This window comes from Phyllostomus hastatus, unplaced genomic scaffold (genome assembly GCF_019186645.2).
Source record: "Phyllostomus hastatus isolate PE091 unplaced genomic scaffold, TTU_PhHast_1.1 phas_scaffold_46, whole genome shotgun sequence".
NCBI lineage: Eukaryota > Metazoa > Chordata > Mammalia > Chiroptera > Phyllostomidae > Phyllostomus > Phyllostomus hastatus.
Genome location: NW_025334032.1, coordinates 37393839 through 37413105, shown reverse-complemented (window position 1 = coordinate 37413105; position 19267 = coordinate 37393839). Strand labels below are relative to the sequence as shown.

General features: G+C 49.7%; 1 protein-coding gene across 8 annotated transcripts in view; it reads right to left on the bottom strand.

Annotated features, from left to right (window-relative positions):
• The window catches only part of SORBS2 (sorbin and SH3 domain containing 2), a 186670-nt gene that overhangs the window by 111535 nt on the left and 55868 nt on the right, over positions 1-19267 (bottom strand). Inside the window, exon 4 of one of the 8 annotated variants that reach the window (XM_045821514.1) lies at positions 9932-9987. The exons of the other annotated variants lie outside the window; for them this stretch is intronic. The gene's annotated coding sequence lies outside the window, so the exon portion shown is untranslated. The remainder of the gene's footprint in view (positions 1-9931; positions 9988-19267) is intronic. 8 annotated transcript variants of the gene reach the window in all.

Sequence of the window (19267 nt, the reverse complement as noted above, 5' to 3'; positions counted from 1 at the left end):
GATTATCCTATTCATTTTCTTGCACTATGTAATTTCTAATATTAAGGCATACAGCATATGGGGGCTCCAGGTGGGGAGTGTCTTATCCCCACCGGAAATGTTACAGCTTTTAGAGCCCTGTAACGCTTCTTTTACAAGCGTGCATCTTTCCCGTCCAATGATCTCTGCAGAGCTGAGGAAGAAGCAGAATTCACAGACACAGAGCAGGACACTGACCTTGCTGCAGGGAGTGGCGAGGCCTGGGTTTGTAAGCAATGAGGAAAGAGCAACTCCAGTATATTAACCTACGGGCTCCAGCAGCACAGCAGCTACATAGCTCCGGTCACTGTGCTCTCTGTAAACTCTCCTAGGTGTGCCACGCACACAAAAGGGCAGGTTCCTAACACGTTATAATTTTTAGGTCTTTTAGCGTTTACTTGTTAGCATTTGATAGTCCAAGTAATTTTGCTCCCCTTTCCTGTATGCCAGATTCTTCCCAATTTGACAGCAAGGGGCAGTAGTGAGGGCATGGGAAGTTAACCCTTCACTGTTTCACTGTCTCAGAGAGTCACCGACCCCAGGTGCTTAGTATTAAGAAGATCTTGGGTTTCTTGACTTACATGTAGCCTCTTTGGATTTTGTGAGGATGCTTGGGTATTTTAGGGGGGAGAAATGTAGATATTAATATAGATATGATAAAAATGTAGACATTAAGCTGTGCTGGGACAACTTTGGTGTGTTTTTATTGAATACTTGGGGTATTTCATGCATAGGAACTGAAAAAAACAAACAAACCCCAAAGGAATGAGCAGCTAGTTAACGGTCTTCATGCTACCAGAGGGAGCTAGGTACCCTTCCACAGCAGGTACTGTCTGGTGTATCCGCAGAATTCCCTCTGCAACAGTTGGCTGCCGAGCCATCCCACGGTCAGACCCCCAGTCTGTCTCTCAGATCTGAAGTTCGAGTCCCGCACTTAACTCTCCTCCTTTCTCCGCAGTCATTTAGACTGTGGCCAGAGGGCCCTCCCTAAAACCCAGCCTGATTCTCTCTCTCTCTGCTTCCAAAACGTCTGCGGGGTGGAGGCAGGGGGTCTCTGTTGCCTGAGAAGCCAGCTTCTAACAGCATAGTATGACCTCTGGCCATTCCCCAACCCCCGCCCCCGCCCCATCTGACTCCATTTCCCTTTCTGAGTCTCATCGTCCGCCACTCCCTCGACTTCAGCAACTTCTCTCTGCTCTTCCTGAAATCCACCAAGGCTGCCTTCCATTCTGGATACGGAACTTTCTCCACCTTCTTACATCCGCAAACCCCACCAACCTTCAAGGCTTCCCTCCCCCCGAGTGAGTTACTCTTTCTCTCTGTGGTTTTAAAAATGCTCTTTATGTATTCGAATCCTGTCACATGCATTTAATTTTCCCCAGGTCGATAACGGTCCCAGAAATCAGGCCTGTGTCCCTCACAGCCTCGAAACATGGATCCTCTGAGACTAGCTAAGTTCACGTGTCCGATGTATGGGCTGTAATTACTGTGTTTTCAGAATGCTTTTCTGGAGCGATACTGGAATACGTCCTTCAGGTCCGCCTGCTTCCCTCACTGTCACGTCTGTGAGATCAAAGCCAAGTTCTTCTTCAGGATTTCTCTCGCACTGCACCTAGCTCAGCACCTTGCCCTTCCCCAATGCTCAGCATGTTTTAGAAACATGAGCCACATCTAAGACCGTGTTGCCAGTTTATATTTTAATGGAGGGTTTTTTAAAGAGTAATTACAGTCAATCTTTGACTAGTTCCTTAAAAAGATGTAGACATCTGTTTTCAAGGATTTCTCCTGTTAATCTTTACAGTGAACTCCAGCCTTTTGTGGGTCAATAGCTACAAACTACCAGAGCCTGCCACAGTCCCGTAGCTACAAGGAGGTGGGGACTATTTTGCAAAAAAGGACCATGCCGTGGAGAATCCAGTTTGGAATTATTACCAAACTAGGTATTCTGGATATTCTAGCTCATCATTTGTCTTCAGAGGAGAAACTGCGTTTGACAAAGCTTGTCAACGCGGGTTCCTGACCCCTAACACGTGGGACTCTGTTCCAGAGGATCACCCCGAACAGAGCATCCTCGCATACCTTCCAGCAGAGCTCCCTGGGGGAAGTCACTGAATGTCCCCAAGTCTCAGTGTCCTCATCTCTGAACGGGTGAATTACAACTTTGTGGCCAGAGCTCCAAGAAGTAATAAACTGAACTTTTTCTTTGTTCTTGGACATAGCAGGGATCATTGTTTTTTGCTGTTCATATAGTACTTGTAACTACCACCACTAATGTCAGGCTCATCATGTGTCATTTCAATTGAACTTTATCAAATAAATTGTCATACTAATCTTTTGATTGGTTTTCTTGTCTCTAGTCCTCCCCCTTAATCTCTCTCTCTCTGTCTCTCTCTCTCTCTCTCTCTCGGTCCCTTCGTGCAATTGTTGCAAGGTTAATATTTTGAAAAGGGCCAGTGACTCTGCATTATCTATGAATAAATTCCAAACCCAGCCCAGCACAGTATGTTCCCAACCTAATTTTCAAGGTGGTATAATCTATCCCCCTTCTCATATTCTGTTCTTCAGTCAGACCGCACTTGTTGCTGCTCCTCTTTTTGTACATTTTGTATTTCAGCCTTTATTTGACTTTAATCAGCACATTTTTAACTGGACACCTCCCTTGTGCCAGACATTGCTCTGGGCGTTAGGGGCGCCAAGACAGTCAAAGCAAGTCCCTGCCTTCCAGGAGCGCGGGACTCTGGGGCCAGGCAGACAGGGTTTTGAGTCACGTCTTTTGGGATGTCTCTTCCGTCGGGATGACTCCTAATTACTCTTAAAGGCACAGCCCTTATCAGAGGCCCGTCTCCAAGTGGCCCCTCATGGAAACAGCAGAAACTGCTCTCTCTCATAGGAACTGATACAGCTCCCTGTCCCTTTACGTGCTGTCATCTGTGCGTATGTTCCATCGATGGCCGGGATCAGGCTTGATGCACGTTCGTGCTCCCCATGGTGCCTCATGCAGGCAGGCTTCCCGTAAGCGCTCGCTGGACCGCAAAGGGACGTGGCAGTAGAATTGGAAGATGAGTAGAGCATATTTAGAAACAGAAAAATGCCCAGAGTTGCCACGGGTCATTTTTTTAAAAGGCCCGTTCCCAAAGGTACTAAATCTAACACAGCTCACGGGGCAGGGGCTCTGTGCCCCTCAGGCTGAACTGACGGAACCACGCTAACAAGCTTACATCCAATATGTTTGTTTTCAACCTAACTAGACTTAGCTTGGACGAATAAGGGGGTTGGCTGCTTACTTTCTCGACCTTCTTTCCTTTCCTCGTATTAATATATTAGAACATGATGGGAACAGACGCCAGAGAAAGAGAGACACAAATACACAGACAAATATAGTGCGGGGGCCTGGACACTGACCAGGGCCTTCGGAAATAGAAGCAGCAGAAGTGCGTCTGGGAGGAGGGTCTGTTTTTAGCACGTTCGGGCACGCATCTTTAAATACGGGACACATTTCTGGACAGAACACGGGGTCCTGCGAGCGAAGTCCTGTGTTGCCTCGTGTCACCCCCCCGCTTGGGGCTGCTACAGGACTCAGTGAGTCGGATGTCACGAGGCACTGAGTATGCTCCTCGCCCCTTCGGATCCCGGCACAGACGCGTCCCCAAAGGCCGCCGCTGGGGCAGTGGGCTCCCGCGTCCCTCCCTTCATCCTCCTTGGCATCCTTTCCGTGGTGACTAAGTGAGCCACTCCTCGCAATCAGCCCCGATGGGATGCAAACAGCTTCATCAAAGCTCACTCTCTTCCCCTTGGAAAAGCGGACAGGTTATTAAGAAATGTCCAGCGTCTGTGTTAATGAACCTATTACTTACACGATCGCAATCACGGCTAACCAAATGGGTGTCCGTCAACGCACTGTGTTACTGACTCACTATCGAAGTAACAACGCTCACGTAAAAAAGAACTTGGGAGGATTTTAGTAAATTCAGTAATTGCCTCTTTATTATCCTCCTGGGTAGGGCATTTTTTAATGAGCCAATCTTATTTGCTTATTTCAATGCTTGTGGTTTTTTGGAAATTAGTGAAAAACTGGCAATCTTGCTACCAGATTACCAAAATAAGCCGGCTCTCAGCTCACGCCTACATTAAGAAAGAAAAGCCCGAAGAGATTCATTTCTTTCAATGAGCTCCTTTGAATACGTGTGTTTGTGAGAACACAAGCCTTGTGTATCAAGGTCATTACACCATTATGCAACAGTAACACTTGATTTCCAAATAACGTCCCATGATTAGGCTTATTTTAGTTTGCTAAAACCAGGCTTGCTACACATTTTAAAACAAAGCGAGAGAAATAGCTTGTTCAGGAAAGATGCAAGTGCCTCCATCGCTGTTTTGACTTACTGGTTAATGCTCGGCCCTGACTCCGCCACAGACAGGCCTACACTCTCGAGTGACCGAGTCTCACAGGACTACGGTCGGCCCTGAAGATTAAACCCGTCCCAGTGCTGTGATCCTCGACCAGGGGTCTGCTAGGGAAAAAAACCCTTGAAATACACCTGGTCAGTTTCCTAGGTTTCCTTAGGAAACCTAGGGCAAATAACTTCTGTGGGCATGATTAGAATGTTCAGAAAAAGCTTTTTCTTCCAAAAACGGAGTGCTAGCTTTCCGGGTCTGTGGGCCTATCCCACCAGCTGAAGGACAGGGCTCAGTTAAGGTGCTCCTGTTGGCTGAAAAAGCCTTCTGTGTGGCGTTGTGGAAAGAACGCAGCCACGGATGGATACTTCCAAGCCCAGGTTCTGCCCTCTGTCACCTGGGCAAAGATTTTCACCTGGCTGTGGGCTCCCGAGGGCCCTTGGGCTAAGAGACAGACAAACAAACAAAGAAAAAACAAATAATGTTCGTGGATGGCACCACTTAAAAATACTTTGCTAAGGCCTGCCTTTGCCGTTTTCCCTCACTGGTAATTGTGGGGACCCTTGTTCTAGGGAAACACTGGTGAATGCGCCTTTCACTGCTTCTCTCCTGGAAGCGCTCCTGTTTCTTCCTCGGTGGTCGAACAAACTCTCCGGTGAAGGAGCAAAAGCACAGGGGCCTGACTTCCAAATCTGTTTCGCCACGTGCCTCCTGCACTCACCCGTCGTCACAAAATGATGCAAGAGAGCGCACGTTCTTTTAATTCCTAATTCTAAGGTGTGATCATGGGGATTCTCAGATCGGGAAGGACATCAATTAAGATGCAATACTGTTTCCCGATCTCCCAGGTTTCTTATTAAATCGCGCTGTTCGTCTTGGGTTCAGCAATTTGGAGACTGGCAGCTGGATGGGAATCCAGGCTGGGGGCCTGTGGGCGCCATCAGGAGGCAGAGCTGGGGACCCTGTTCCTAACAGGATCTCAGCACTCACACCTTGCCGGCCGCACGTTAGGAGCCAAGCACACGTGTTCTGAGGGAGCGAGTTAGTGCGAGAATGAATGAAGTCCGCCCTCCATTATTTCCTTTCTCTGCTGTAGGATAGAACGATGGCGTCTATTTACCACTGGCTGTGTGGGAATGAAAGAATGTGTGTGATGTGTTTGGCACGGGAACCGCTATGTACAGAAATCCTACGACTGGTGACTGTTACCTTCCTACAGGAAGGCCGTACCTCTGGTTCATAGAAGCTGCTTTTTTTTTTTTTAATTTCCCATGCTCCTTGACTTTCTTATGTGGTAAAGTGCAAGATCTACTGGTATTAACAAGTAACATTCTTGTTCAGTATAAAGTTGCTAAAAACCTTCAAGTCTGCGTTGATTTTCATTGACTTTCTACGTCTCTCTCTGAGCCAGCGGAGCAGAACTCCCCTCTTTCAAAGGACTCCCCTCTGAGGTCTACAGATGAGATTTTCTTCTGCATTTTCATTTTCCAAATAAGCAAGAGCAGAACTGGGTGCTGGGTGGCTCCTCTGTGCACGTTGTGCTGACGTTAAACTGACTTAGGGAGAATGACCCTCGCCATCCAGCCGACTGACGGCGTCAGTTCCGTGGAAATGTGAGTAACGAACGCTCCAGATCAGTTAATTCTAGAAAACCATGCAACCTGACGTTGGCTCAGCTCCCCCGTTTGCAGCCCGTGGAGCACAAGGAATACGGCAGGTCTCCGGTTTCCCAGGAAGGCGCTGCATTGCTTGTTCTCTCTTTCTTCTGACTTAGCCTAACGACTCACGCTCCAGATGGTCATGCCCAATTTTAGAATGATCATGACTTACTTTGTAGAAAACTACCCCCCCGTAACATTTCATGTACAGTGACTTATGTAATTCTTTTTTCAAGGAATGAGAAAAATACAACACTTCCTGCAGAGGAATTTCTGGCTCCTTTCACATTAGGAGATATAAAATTCTAAGATTCTATCATGGGGATGTGCTGTAATTTACTTTTTTACTTATAGTTTCCTGCACAGCTAATGAATTTACATTCTTAAAGAATACTTGATGGTATAAAAAAATAGTCCCAAAACAATGAAGACAAATAACAAATGTAGACAGCATAATTCCAATTTTGTTTTTCAAAAATGTTACTATGATTTAAAAAAAAGAAGAGAAATATCCCCAAATGTTTATTTTATCATCAAGGGTAATTGATTCTTGTAACAATCACTTCCTTTTCTTTTTGGTGAAACATGCCTTCTCCCAGTCCCAGGGCCACTGCCGGACACCCAAGAAATCGGACTAAGTCATGTTTCAGCACGCAGGCCTCTTCGAAAAGAAAGGTGCCAAATACATGCACGCCAGGAAATGTGATAGAACACCGATGACTCGGCATTTCTGATAGGATGTCTTTGAGCGAGTTTTTTTTTTTTTCCGCCCCTAAGAAAGGACAGTCAGAGATTCCTCACGTGAACAGCTGTGGCCTTGGGGTGGGGGCCTGTGCCGTAGTGGGCCGTTGGCACTGGGCTGTCTCAGACCTGGGGTGTGGGTCAGATTGACTCAGGGCTCTGCCCTGGAGGTCGAAGGGCATGTACACGTCCAGGAGTTAAATGCAACAGCCCTCCCCCCGACAATCCTGTTGGAGCTGAGCCCCAGGCCCTTGCCCAGTCTGCTGGGGCAGGTGAGAAAGTATCCCTCGAGACACCTGGAAAGGGCTGTATCCTGACTTCCTTGCAAACCAGTGTTCTGCCCCAAACCATTGTTACCGATACATGTTATACTGATATACATATTTAAATTGATGTTATCTGCTTACTGAGGGTTTTTCCTAGAGAAGCTACTAAACAGGTAGTTTTCTTCTACTAGGGGACAAAGGACTCATGCCACTCACTATTTGCATGTTTTTCTTCTGGTCAAGTGTCCATACTCTTTTAGTGGTTTAAAAAAAAACACAACTCAGTCTTGGTGGTTAACGCCAGCCCTCCCCTTCACGTGTGATGCGCGGACCTTCCCTCAGTGCACTGTCTCTCTGGACAGACTCCAGTTCAGAGGCTCTGCCACGCCCGCCTCCAGGGGAGGAGCTGGAGGCCAACAGAGCCTTCCTCCAAACGGAAAACCCACCCAGACGGTGAGCGCGAACGAGGAACTCCACTTGGCTTTGAACATAGCCTAATGCAAAATAACCACCTCGTAAGTCCCTTTCTTTTGTGCCTGCTTATCAAAAATATTTATAAAATGTCTTTGCACCATCCCACCTTATGAAACCTCTCGGTTTTTACTTCTTCAGTAAGTGTCTCTGGGTGTGACATGTCGTCTCTCTCCTGTCATCACCCAGCACCAACTTACAGACAGTGGGCTCCTCTTTCCCTCTCCCTCTCTCTCTCTCTCTTTCTCTCTCTCTCCCTCTCTCTCTCTCTCTTTCTCTCTCCCTCCCTCTCTCTCTCTCTCTCTCTCTCTCTCTCTGCCTCTCTGCCTTTGTCTGCCTTGTTCTAGATGTACAGTCACATCAGTGTGCAGCTGGAGGACTAAAAGTATCACACAGATTATTACTGTAGACTGTGGCTAATAAACTATATAATCTGAGAACTGTGCCCCGATATCTGATCCCCTTTCTTGAAAAATAGGCACACTTAAAACCTGATTTACAATTAAGGGAGTTGAAATTTTCCTTTTCGAAATAATATGTCAGTAGGAAATGAAAAGTTCAGCGGAGACGGTGACCTAATAAATCCTTTGCCTGGGAATGAGTAGCCCCGGGCATTCTGCAGGCCTCCAGAGTCCGAAGGGGACACACAGCAGGCTGTAGGCCAGCTCACACCCCTGGCGGATGAGATTCTGCCATGAGATTCAGTGTTGTGTGTGGAGACAGAGGCCACCAAAGTGACAGAAGGGATGTCAGAGAAGAATGACCTGCTACCAGCACGATCCTGGTACTTAGGAAGAAGGAAGCTGCATGCTTCAAGCTCCCGTGGGTGCTCTCCAGGGCTTTTGCGGTCTGCGATTTCTCGGGGAGACCCAAGTGCCTGGGGGGCCCCTCGGCGTGATTGGTCCTCGGGGCTCTGGCCTCACTCTGAAATAACCTGGGCCAGGTGGGCCGGCCCTTCCCACGAGTCATTAGGCCTTGGTGGCCCCTGCAGGGCGTGCCGGTTCCTCGGGGGTGGGAGGGGGTGAGTGCCGAGTCTGGGGACGGATACGCGTTTGTTAGATGAGAGCCAAGGTAGATGTGCTACCTATATGTGTTACATGTATTTGCTATGCTGTATTATTCCAGGTTAGAGGAGGTGATACTGGGTGAGGGTGGGCCCTAAACCCAATGCCTGGTGTCCTCATGAGGAGAGCTTTTGGGAGACGGACAGACACATGGGAAGAGACAGCGTCACACGACAATGGGAGGAGACCGCAGTGGTGCCGCTGCTGCCGCAAGCCCAGGGAAGCGGAGGACTTCTGGCGACCGCCAGAAGCTAGAAAAGGCGAGGAAGGGCTCTGCTCCAGAGCCGTTCGAGGCAGCATGCCCTGCTGGCACCTTCATTTCAAACTTCCCGATGTCAGAAATGTGAGACAGCATGTTTCTTTTGCTGTGAGCCCCCCCAGTCTGCTACACTTCGTTGCCATGGCCTGGGAAACGACCAGGGATTTGATACAAGACTTGAAATATCCCCGCTAGGCTTTTCTTCTTGAAACAATTTGCCCTGAGGGGTGAGGGAACTAAGGAAAATTGCTTTTGGGAGGGGCAGATTCAGGTAGATTGTTTCATGATGATCAGATGAACAACATATGGTGGGATAAGCTCGGGGTAACATTTGATGGGGAAGGTTTCAGCAAAATCGAGAGAGCCGAGAAGCCTGGGATTCAGCAGGCGATGCAATTCAGCTTGCCCGAAGCAGCAGGCGGTGACCCCCAGGGGCAGGGCCTGGCTGTCCTGTCCGCCCCTGGAGCTGGTCACTCCAGGTGGAGAGCCAGGGACCACTGAACAGAGGGGGCTTGCAGGGGCTTCAGAGTCCTGCTATGGGTGTGTGTGTGTTGCTAAGAGCAACCCCATGCCTCAGTGAAGGGGGAGGCCTCCCCCAGACAGGGAGGCACTTGGAGAGTGGCTGTGACTCAGAGGCAGAAGGAGGAAGGGTTTTTAGGACCAGAGTGGGGCTCAGTGATAGTCTCCTCGCAGTGTTCCTGAGACCCCCCAGCTTTGCACAGTAAGGCAGAGTACAGAATTCCAAAACAGCCATTCTGCAAGGAAAAGCTCATGGGGTCCTAAAACCCCTGTTGCCTGGCTCCCCCTCCTCTGGTTGCTCCCCACTGCCCCCTTTCGGTCAAGGGCGTCTCTGCAGAGTCTCCAGGTAGAACTTCTGCCGAGAGAGGGGGAGGGCAGGAAGGCCAAGGAGAGGTCAGAGGACACGCACGTTCCTGGGCGCCCCCTGTTCCCTCTCCTCCCCTTCGCAGAGGGACCTTTCTGTTGAGACGCATGCACAGACTCCCTCCTGGCTCCCTCTCCCGAGCCCAGGCCGCCGCGGACCCCACGAGCACAGCGTACCTTCTGAAGAAATGCACCCAGATCAGAATGGTATATGAGTCTGTCCTAGTCTGGCTCTAGAAAAGAAATGTCACAATGAATGGGTGGGTGGGCTCTGCCCCGCAACGCACAACAACCAAAAGAGCAGTGCAATCAAACTGAGGACAATGCGAACCTGCCATTGTTTATATATGGCACATAGTGGTGACTATATATAAATATATTTATACACACACACACAATGGGCTTTTTTCTTTATAAGGTTGGATACCTACTTATCAGGAAAAAGCTATGAAAAGGACACTGAAAATGGGGCTGGGCAAAAGTAGGTTAACAGTTGCAATACAAATAAATAATAGAGCAGTGAGTGAATAATAATGCAAGCATGATACAAGAATGATAATAGGAGAATACAGGTGAGTGCTCTTTCGTGTACCCCCCACTGTAAACCTATTTTTGCCCACCCCCTCCTTGTCACTATTTTTAGTTTGTGACAGACCTCGAGTCGCCATAATCACACGGAGAAGGGAAGATCGGGGCTGTTTCACCCGGGCTCGGTCTCGGGTGGGGGTGAAGGGGTTAGGGTTAGGGTTAGGGCCCCGATCTGGTTTGCTGACTCATTCCCACTGCCCTTGCCTCGTCATTTGGAACACACGTTCTCTACCAGAGCTTCGCCGTCACTGATCAGCGCTGAATGCAATGGAAGCGCGCAGTGTAGCAAAGACCATCGTGTGACTGCACTTCCTACCAGCCGTTCCCGTCTGCTCTGTGCTTTTCTGGTCCTTTCCAAACCTGTGTGGCGCGGAAGACAACAGGAGGGAGAGGCAAAGGACGAGAGGGAGCAAGCCCGTCTCCTGCCTGAGGAAGTCCGCTCTCTCTGGGTCCCCCGCCCCTACTGAGTGCTCTGGTACCTTCTCTGCACCCAGAGCCACTGCCTCATGCAAGGAGACCCCTCCTCAGAGACTCTTTCCGTAATGATGACACCAGCTCTTGATCCTTTCTTTCTCTGCAACACCAATCCTTGCTGCCCGGCTCTTCACGAATTGAAAATCACCTATCAGGGTCTGCTCTTGCAACGGGAAGGGGGTGCAGCCACTTATCTGACTATTCAAGGCTCTACAATGTGCTAATAGAAGGTAAACACACTCCCCTCTCACAGGTAAATTATATTTTAAGTGAGACCTTTGTATTTTCTGAACGCAGGATGGACCCCACGGGCAGGCATGTTAGCCAGGTAGGAGGGAGGGAGGGTCATGGGATGTGGGGGCTCCTTGGGAGCTCGTGGGAACTCTGGGGTCCCCATGTCCCTTCCTGAGGCAGATGCCTAGTCATCCCACTTCAAGAGGTGGCCCTGATTCTATGTGTCTCTACAGATAAATCAACCTTGTCACAGCAATTGAGTACTCTATTGTGACATCCTAGGAGATTTGCCTCAAGTGGCTCCTTGTGAGTTTTTTCCCCCTCTGGGCAGAACACTATTTGCAGGTATCCGCAGACTTGGGAAGAGAATGTGTTTCCTAAACGGAACTATTCTGACAACAAGGGGAGAGGGGAAAATTGCACACACACATCCCCACACAGAAAATTCCCCCAAGTTCTCCTTCAAATGCATCTGCTTCTATGTTAAACTTCAGTCCAATTGCTATTCCCGGTCTACATTGCTGAGCACACGCGTGTATGTGCATGTGTGTGTGTGCACGTGCACGTGTGTGTGTGTGCTTGTGCCCCCTTTGTCTCTAAGGGATCAAAATAAACATTTACCTACAGGTAATGGAAGTTCTGTGCTTAGGCCTTGGTTTAGACTATTAAACAGATGAACAGATATCTCAGAAAGTATTTAGAGTTTAAATTTTAATACAATGCTAATGTGGCCAAGTTCCCTGCAACAAAACTGGAGTATTTACTGCAGCCTACATTCACCGCACTTACTGTGTGTCCAGTTCTTTTCCAAGCTTTTCTAAGGACTCAGGAAATCCTCCCAATAATACAAGGTGGGGCCACTGACAGGTGCCAAGTTCCCCAGGTCTCAGCCATGGGCAGGGCCTCCCAAAGGCGGCCTGGCCCTGGACTCGGCGCTCGGACGTGCCCTGCCGTGGCTGTGTGAACAGCGCCCCTGGGCTATAATCCCAAGTGGTCTGCTCATCATGGCTTCCTCAGCTCTTAGATACTGAGTCAGTGAAGAAGCAACCTCAATAAACTTTGTAGTTGTTTTACCCTTAAAAATTACTAACTGCTCACCTTCACGCAGGTGCTATACACAGTGCAAGTCTGGGCTTGTGCCAAACTAACAACAAAGGGAAAAAAGTATGCTTTGAGACTAAGGCACTCCCAGGATGGGAGCAAATAGGAAATTGATGCTGTCATTTGAAAATGAAGGGTAGCAGAATAGGTCACCCCAAAATATGACTGTAGGAGCTCAGGACATGCCACCCCAAATATGCCGCTTTGGTGTACACTGATTGTTTTGAGCTGGAGGCACCTGAGACACAGCGAATACAGGGAGAGGCTCCCTCTGAGCTCCCTTATCTGCCTCAAGACACTTGCTCCAAGAGAAACTCAACTGTCCTAAATCTTTTCGGGCAAGTTCCAACAAGTGGGGAGGACTGAGGAGGCTGGTCACAGGACAGGAGGCTCGAAGTCCGCACCACGTTGTCACACGCCATCAGACCCCCCCATCTGTTCGTCGGTTCAGGGCCCACTCATCTCCCCTAAGAGGCCCACACCCCCTTTCCTTATGAAGATGGATTTTGAGCCTGAATTCGGAGCCACATGGAGAGATACTCAGTTTTCTCTGAGTGTCTCCCGTGAGTGTCTCCCGTGTATAGATGAGGTATCTCCGCTTCTGTGTGTCTGTCTCTTGTTGGTCTGTCTGTGTATTATGACGGGGTCTCGGCTAAGAACTCAGAAGGGTAGAGGGGGAATTATTTTTCACTCCATGACAAAAGTCTCCCCTGGTTTGGAAGAACCCTGGGACCATTAAGGTAAAAGACATCTGTACATGAAGGAGTTGGGTGTTCTGGAGGCTCCTGAGCAGACTTCAGGACTCGGGAGGCAGGAGGACGGGAAAGGGGGTTTTAAGGAGCGGCGGAGGCCGGTGACACTCAGTGATCACAGTATCAGTCTCCGTCTGTGCACGTTAACTGTCTGCAAACGAGGCTTCAGAGAATGCACCTCTCCAAGCGGAGCCGGTGCTGGGTTAGGCAGGCCCAGGGTGTGTACGGGGTGGGGGACCCCAGTCCCAGCAGGTCTCTAGAGCCATTGCTGGGTGGCTGTTGCAGCCCAGGGCCACTCCGACACAGCCCACTTCTGGCTGGCCTAATAAATAGATGTGAGACAGATGAGCAAGAGAAAATGACCAAGTTTAATATGGACGTGTGTATGGTAACCCCACACCCTGAGCTGGGGGTGAGGTAAGGGGCCTGTGGGGCTCCGAGGGTCCTGGCAGGATGTAAGAAGAGCAGATGTTTAGCAAAAAGAAGTGTGTCCGGCCCTGTAGGTAGGTCAAGTGAGGTCAAGACCATCTCTGATAGTCTGTTATTAGGGGTGCAGCCCCCCAATAACTACCCAGTTCTTCTGGGTAGTAAAGGGAGGGGGTGGGCATTTCTCTATAGTCTGAAGCTAAAATCGCCTTCACTGCAAAACAGACAGCACACCACAAAGCATATCTCGGGGTGACTAGCTCTGAACCCTTACAATCCTAAGACCTCACTCAAGATTCAGTCATTCATGTCTGACAGCTATTCGCACCACAGCCGCTGCAGAGCAAACAACAGCAACGCACAACAACAGACCAGTCGTCTACACGACAGCTCCCTCCGGCCAGTGACCGGGAATCGGAGAGCGGTCGGCCACGTGGGAGGAAGTCAAAAGGCTTCCCAGCCAGGGAGCCTGCCCCGTGGCACCTCACGATACCACGCCTACTGGCACAGGTCCCCTCTCCGCTCCCGTAGCTGACGTCTCCCCCCAGGTTAGCGGGTGGAGTGAGGTCTAATAAAACATCCGAGTTCTGGGTGTCTGTCAGCAACATCTGTTAATCTGAGCTTCCCACCTCCTTTACCAAATAAAGGACAGTAACCAAGGCAAGAACCGGAGACATTCATGGGCATTGAGATGGCTGCCCATTTCTCCCTTTTCAGCGATTATTTAAGTGCTTTAAAAACACTGTTTCTTTCACTGGTTTTCTGGGCAAGATGGAAGGAGAGGTTGATTTTCCAGTGATTGTTCTGACTCAGCACCTAGCCTTTCCTCAGCTTTCAGCTCTCAGGTTTGGGGCCGAGAGGTCTGCGGCCATCAGCAGCGGCTGTCCAGCTGACGTCTGTCTGCTCCGGGACGGGAGGGAGCACCGGGTGGGGGCGAGGGCAAGGGGGTTATCGGAGCCACGTCTCCTCTTTCCTCATCCGGTGTCCACACTGGGTCTGCTCCCCCGGCACCCGAGGCCCAGGGACGGCTGTCCCAGGTAGGGAGACCTGTGGGGACGATGCATGTACAATTCAAAGGGAAGGGGATTTTCGTGGGGGAAGCTGGGGATGGAGAGAGGAGAGGAATGCTGGCCTTTAAAAAAATACTTAAAACACTGTCTTTTCAAAAAAAAACCACGAGGTGGTCTGTAAGCCCCCGACAGCTGGGAGGTGCTCATTCTGCAGCACAGGTGGGACCCTCAGGCACCTGTGCTGGGGCCCAGCAGGGGAGAGGGCGGGGCGCCTGCAAGAAGACCCGCGTCTTACACGGTGGTGAGGAATGAAAGGCCCTTCCCATCCACAAAGCCAAATCTCCGAAAATCAGGCTCTGCCTCCTGTCTGCAGCCCTACCTCTCCTGTGGAGCTCTGAGGTGAAATGAAAAGGTGAAACAGTAGTAATGCAGGGAAGCTTGCTTTCCATACACAAACCTTTCCACTCCCTACGTGGCACACAAAAACACACTTTGCTGACGCCAAACAGGAGATGAACCGAAGCTCAGTGGCTTACTAGTTCCAAGGACTAGTCACTAGTTGCTTAACATGCTCAGTGAAGCCGCTCTGCAACGTACAACCCACTGAACGATGGATGGAAACTTCGAGAGGATGACCCCACAGGACTAAGGAGGCGCAGTGGGAGAACATTTCTGCGGTTTCTGTGTCATCTCCTCCCACATCTGCCCCAGCCCCTCCCGGAGCCAACGAGGCGGCTTGTTTACGGGAAGCTGGAAGCTGGTCGCCGGCCCGGACCCCTCGCTGACCCTAGAGCACGTTATTCACATTGGAAGCGGTTTTCACGCTCACAATGGCACTCTTGACCTCCAAGGGTCATTCAAATATTTTCTGAGAAATTGGCTGCTTTAAGTTCCTTCTCAGAGTGCCATGTGTATCATTGTTGTGCGGTGCACATGGCCGGCCGGGCCTTCCAGGAGGCGTTTAGCTCATTTAACGCGGCCCTGCCAGGGAAGCGATGGGCCCGGCAGGCCAGCCCCGGCCCGGAGATTTTCCTCCTTCCCCAACAGAGGAAGCGAAACACGCGGTGGGGGGTTTGCTATGGAGCAAGTTCAGAAATATGTTTAAGTGTTCCTCTTTGCCAAGTGTTTTAGAAAAAAAAACTCTCTTCTTTCTATTTCATGCCAAAAAAATGTTACCCCTTGAATATTTGTTCCCATATCTGGCTACGTGTCCATGATTTCTTTTCTAAGAATAATACATTTTTTTTTCCGGGGACATAAAAACGTCCCTTGCCCTATCAGATCAAGCATCTCTTTATATAGAAAAAGCATTTGAAACATTCCACCAGTGGGCCTAAGGAAGGGTTCTTACTTAATATGAGTTTTTAAATTACATTTGATGAAATACTTGGCCTTTGAATTCCTTCTGTGACTCTCAGTGGAAAGTTCGAGCTTGTTTGACAACACTTCCAGTTCTGCTGTCCCGCGCACTGCCCTCTCGCTAGTCCTGCTTGCTAGAAAGCATCCAACAAGGATTAATTTCTGGCTTTGACTGAAATAACACATTGGAAGTAGAGCCGACGCAAGGGAACTGTCTGGGTCCCATTCTCTCTTTGCATATTTAGCGGGAGCTGGAGGGCTCAGCTGCCAGGGTTTCAGCAACTCCGGCATTAGAAGAGTGTGAACGTGCAAATTAGCTGTCAAGTGTAATAGAAAGTTGAATAATGCACCCCTGAGCTGACTCGTTTCCATTACCTCCATTACCGGTGTCCTACTGATCTTGTGAGGTAAAGCAAGACACATAGAAGAATAGCCTTGTGTAAGAACCTGGTTTGGTAGAGTTCTTTTTTACCAGCTAAAAAAACCGTAATCATATTCACAAAGTCAAAAAGCTAATTAATAAACAGTCTTCGAGTCCAGAACAGAGGCCAAAACAGTAGCCTGCTTGAAGAAGCAGTAATTGTGGCACAACTCAGGTGTGATCAATATTCACAGAGAAATAAATTGTGAGGCATTAGCTCTCATAAAGCCACTAATAGCCTGGTGAAATACACTGCAGATTGAAAGCTTAACATTGGCCACTTAATATATGGTCGTTAGTTACTGCTATTTAATGAATCCTTGTAAGTAAATCCACTGTAAGCAAAAAGCATTCTAGGCTGATATGTAGTGTTATTGCCAGCTAACTGGTTCATTCTGAAAACCTGTGTACGTGCGTGATTGGGATGCAGGGGTGGGGGGAGCTACGGTCCTTTATAGATGGTTCCCTCTGAGCTCCCTGGACTGTGGGTCTTTGTTACCCTTTGTAAAATCTCAAAACACAAGTGTGTTATACTTGGAGAGCCCACAAAGACCAGGACCTGGAAATATTTCAGAAAGAGCGCAGAAGAGTATGACTCTGAAATGTCACCAACTTGCTTCAGCACAAACCAAGATTCTCTCAGAGACCGATGACATGCTGAGAAGCTGGAGGAAGCAGCAAATTGTTGGGCTCGTCTTCAGCCCACTGTCTTCCTGCCCCAAGTCATACCGAATAAAATTTCCATCCCTCCCCCAGTGTATTATCATACGGCCTTTTCCCCCGCATGCATGGGGAAGTAGGCATTTCCATTTTGAAATGCCAAGCATCTCAGAACACTTACGTTTTGCGGAACCAGGTCTCCCATGGCGGACGGTGAAACCCCGCACAGTGCGCCTGCCTCCCGGGGCGGGCAAATCAGCATCGCGATGCACCCACGCCAGAAATAATACCCTTCATTTGCTGCAATTGGGTTAGTATCAGTGCTATAAAAAATAGATGACGGAAAACCGAAGCCCTTGACAGAGATACAAGTCTGCCGCGGGTGACAGAGACAGGACTGGAGCGCAGTGAAGCGGTGGTCTTGTCTCCACACTGAATGGGGGCTTCGCCTGTGCTGGCCTGCCGCCTCGGCCCCGTGCACAGTGTCCTCACGCGGCCTGGGCACCGGTTCATTTGCATAAATGGCAGAGCTGGGCACAGACAGTCCTGTTAGATGTCAGCCGAAACTTCAGCCTATGGAATATCACCCTGCAGTGGGCAGGCCAAGTTATTTATGGTGCTTGCCTTTTCCTCTTTGCTTTTGCAAAAAAAGGTGGTTTCCCACAAAAAAGTGATCTGTGGCTGTGGCATAAGAGAAGCTGGAAGTCAGGGAGATGGAGGCTTGAAGGGCACCCAGTCTGCACTGCAGCATGGAGTGAGGTTGGGAGCCGGATGCAAAGTACGCACCACAGACCAGCTCGGAGTGTGCGTCCTGGACATCCAGCTGACAACCAGAGTCCACAAATGTGCAGAGAGGATCTAGCTAAACCTTGCAAAACAAGGACCTGTAACCATACACCCCGTCTATGAGTACAGGAATGCATACTAGGACATGAAGACATTAAAAGGAAGCATCGCCTGAAAACCCTAACATTACATAAGTGAGAATAAGAGCAGTCGAGAGAGCGAAAGACAGAGCAACGCGTGAAAAATGCCTTCCGCTTCTCCCGCGCCGTGGCTGCTGTAGACGCCAAGCCCGAGACCTCCCCTCCTCCTCCCCCTCACCATGCACCTTTGCTTTTGTGTCCCTGAGCGGGCACGACACTACACCAAGTAAACTAAAAATGCACGTGTGTTTTCGTTATCTCCCCTATTTCTGGCCCACCGGGTTGGACTGACCCAGCCACAAACCATACGCTGGCCAGCTCCCAAGAGCAAACTTGAAAGCCTGGCCCGAGAGGAGATTATTCAGACACTTGTCCCCTCCCGCCCCACCTGGTCCCGGTCTGTGTTCACTTCCTCATCTCCTACCGTTCAGAGTCCCTGCGCTTGGCTGCGGCCTCCGGTCCCTAACCCTAACCCTAACCTTCCCTGCCTCTCCCTGGAACCGGTACCTCGGCTCCCTTGCATCGTTTCTGATTTACCTTGGCTTCTTCTGGCTTCATCTCTTCGCTCCTTGAAGGTAATCATTTCTAGTTCTCAGGGGCCAACCCTGCCTCCAAGAGTTTGGGTATGGGGTTCAAACCACACTCGAGAATTTTATCTTTCAGATTTGTCTGCTGGCGCTTTGGGGCTGTTCCGTTTCCAAAGCAAGCAGTAAATAAAAACGAAAAGCAAACCCAACCCACTGACATATGTAAAGATCATTCCTATTCACACTAGGAACCTTGGCTGTGGGGACAGGTAGCTGGCTTTGCATCTTATTCTCACCTGTGATTGGCCACTTGACCTTAGACTGTGCAAAACGTGGACAATACTAGCACCTGCTTTATAAGTTGCTTTGTCACTCACTCATGCGTTTGCTCAGCCCTTCGGCAAGGTATTTGTTCAGTACCGATGACCTCTCAGGGAACAAGCGTCCAGAAGAATCCAGAACAGATAAGACTCCAGGCCCTCACGGAGTTTGAAGATTGAGTAAGATAATTCACCTAAACCCTTCACCTCAGTGCCTTTGACATAGTGAATGCTCAGGAGTTGTTAGCAAAGGTTTAAACATGGGGGGGAAAGGGATGTATCTGCTATTGTACAAAGGAGAGGAAGTCCGGGGAGAGGAGTATGTTCTGAAATCACGCACGCGTCTGCCATGAAGTGGGGTCTGAGCGTTTCCTAGTCTCTGAGCGGTGCTCTCAGACGGGACATCGCACACCTGGGAGCATGTGCTCCTGAAGTCCCTTCCTGCAGGCACACCGTCACACCACCCGACGCCACCACGCAGCTGCACGGCCTGCAGCACCGTCTGTGCCCTCCTCACTCCGGACAGCCACTGCGAGAACGGGGGCAGGCAGCCCCGAGCCCTCCGGGCCGGCAGGCACCAGCTCCGGTTTCCCGAGGAGGGATCTCCTTTCCGCCTGTCCATGAAAGCACCCTCGATCTGAACCCGAGATCGCAAGATCAGACGGCGGGGGCGATGGAGGTTTTTAAGTGACCGTGGTTTTACAGTCATTTCCGT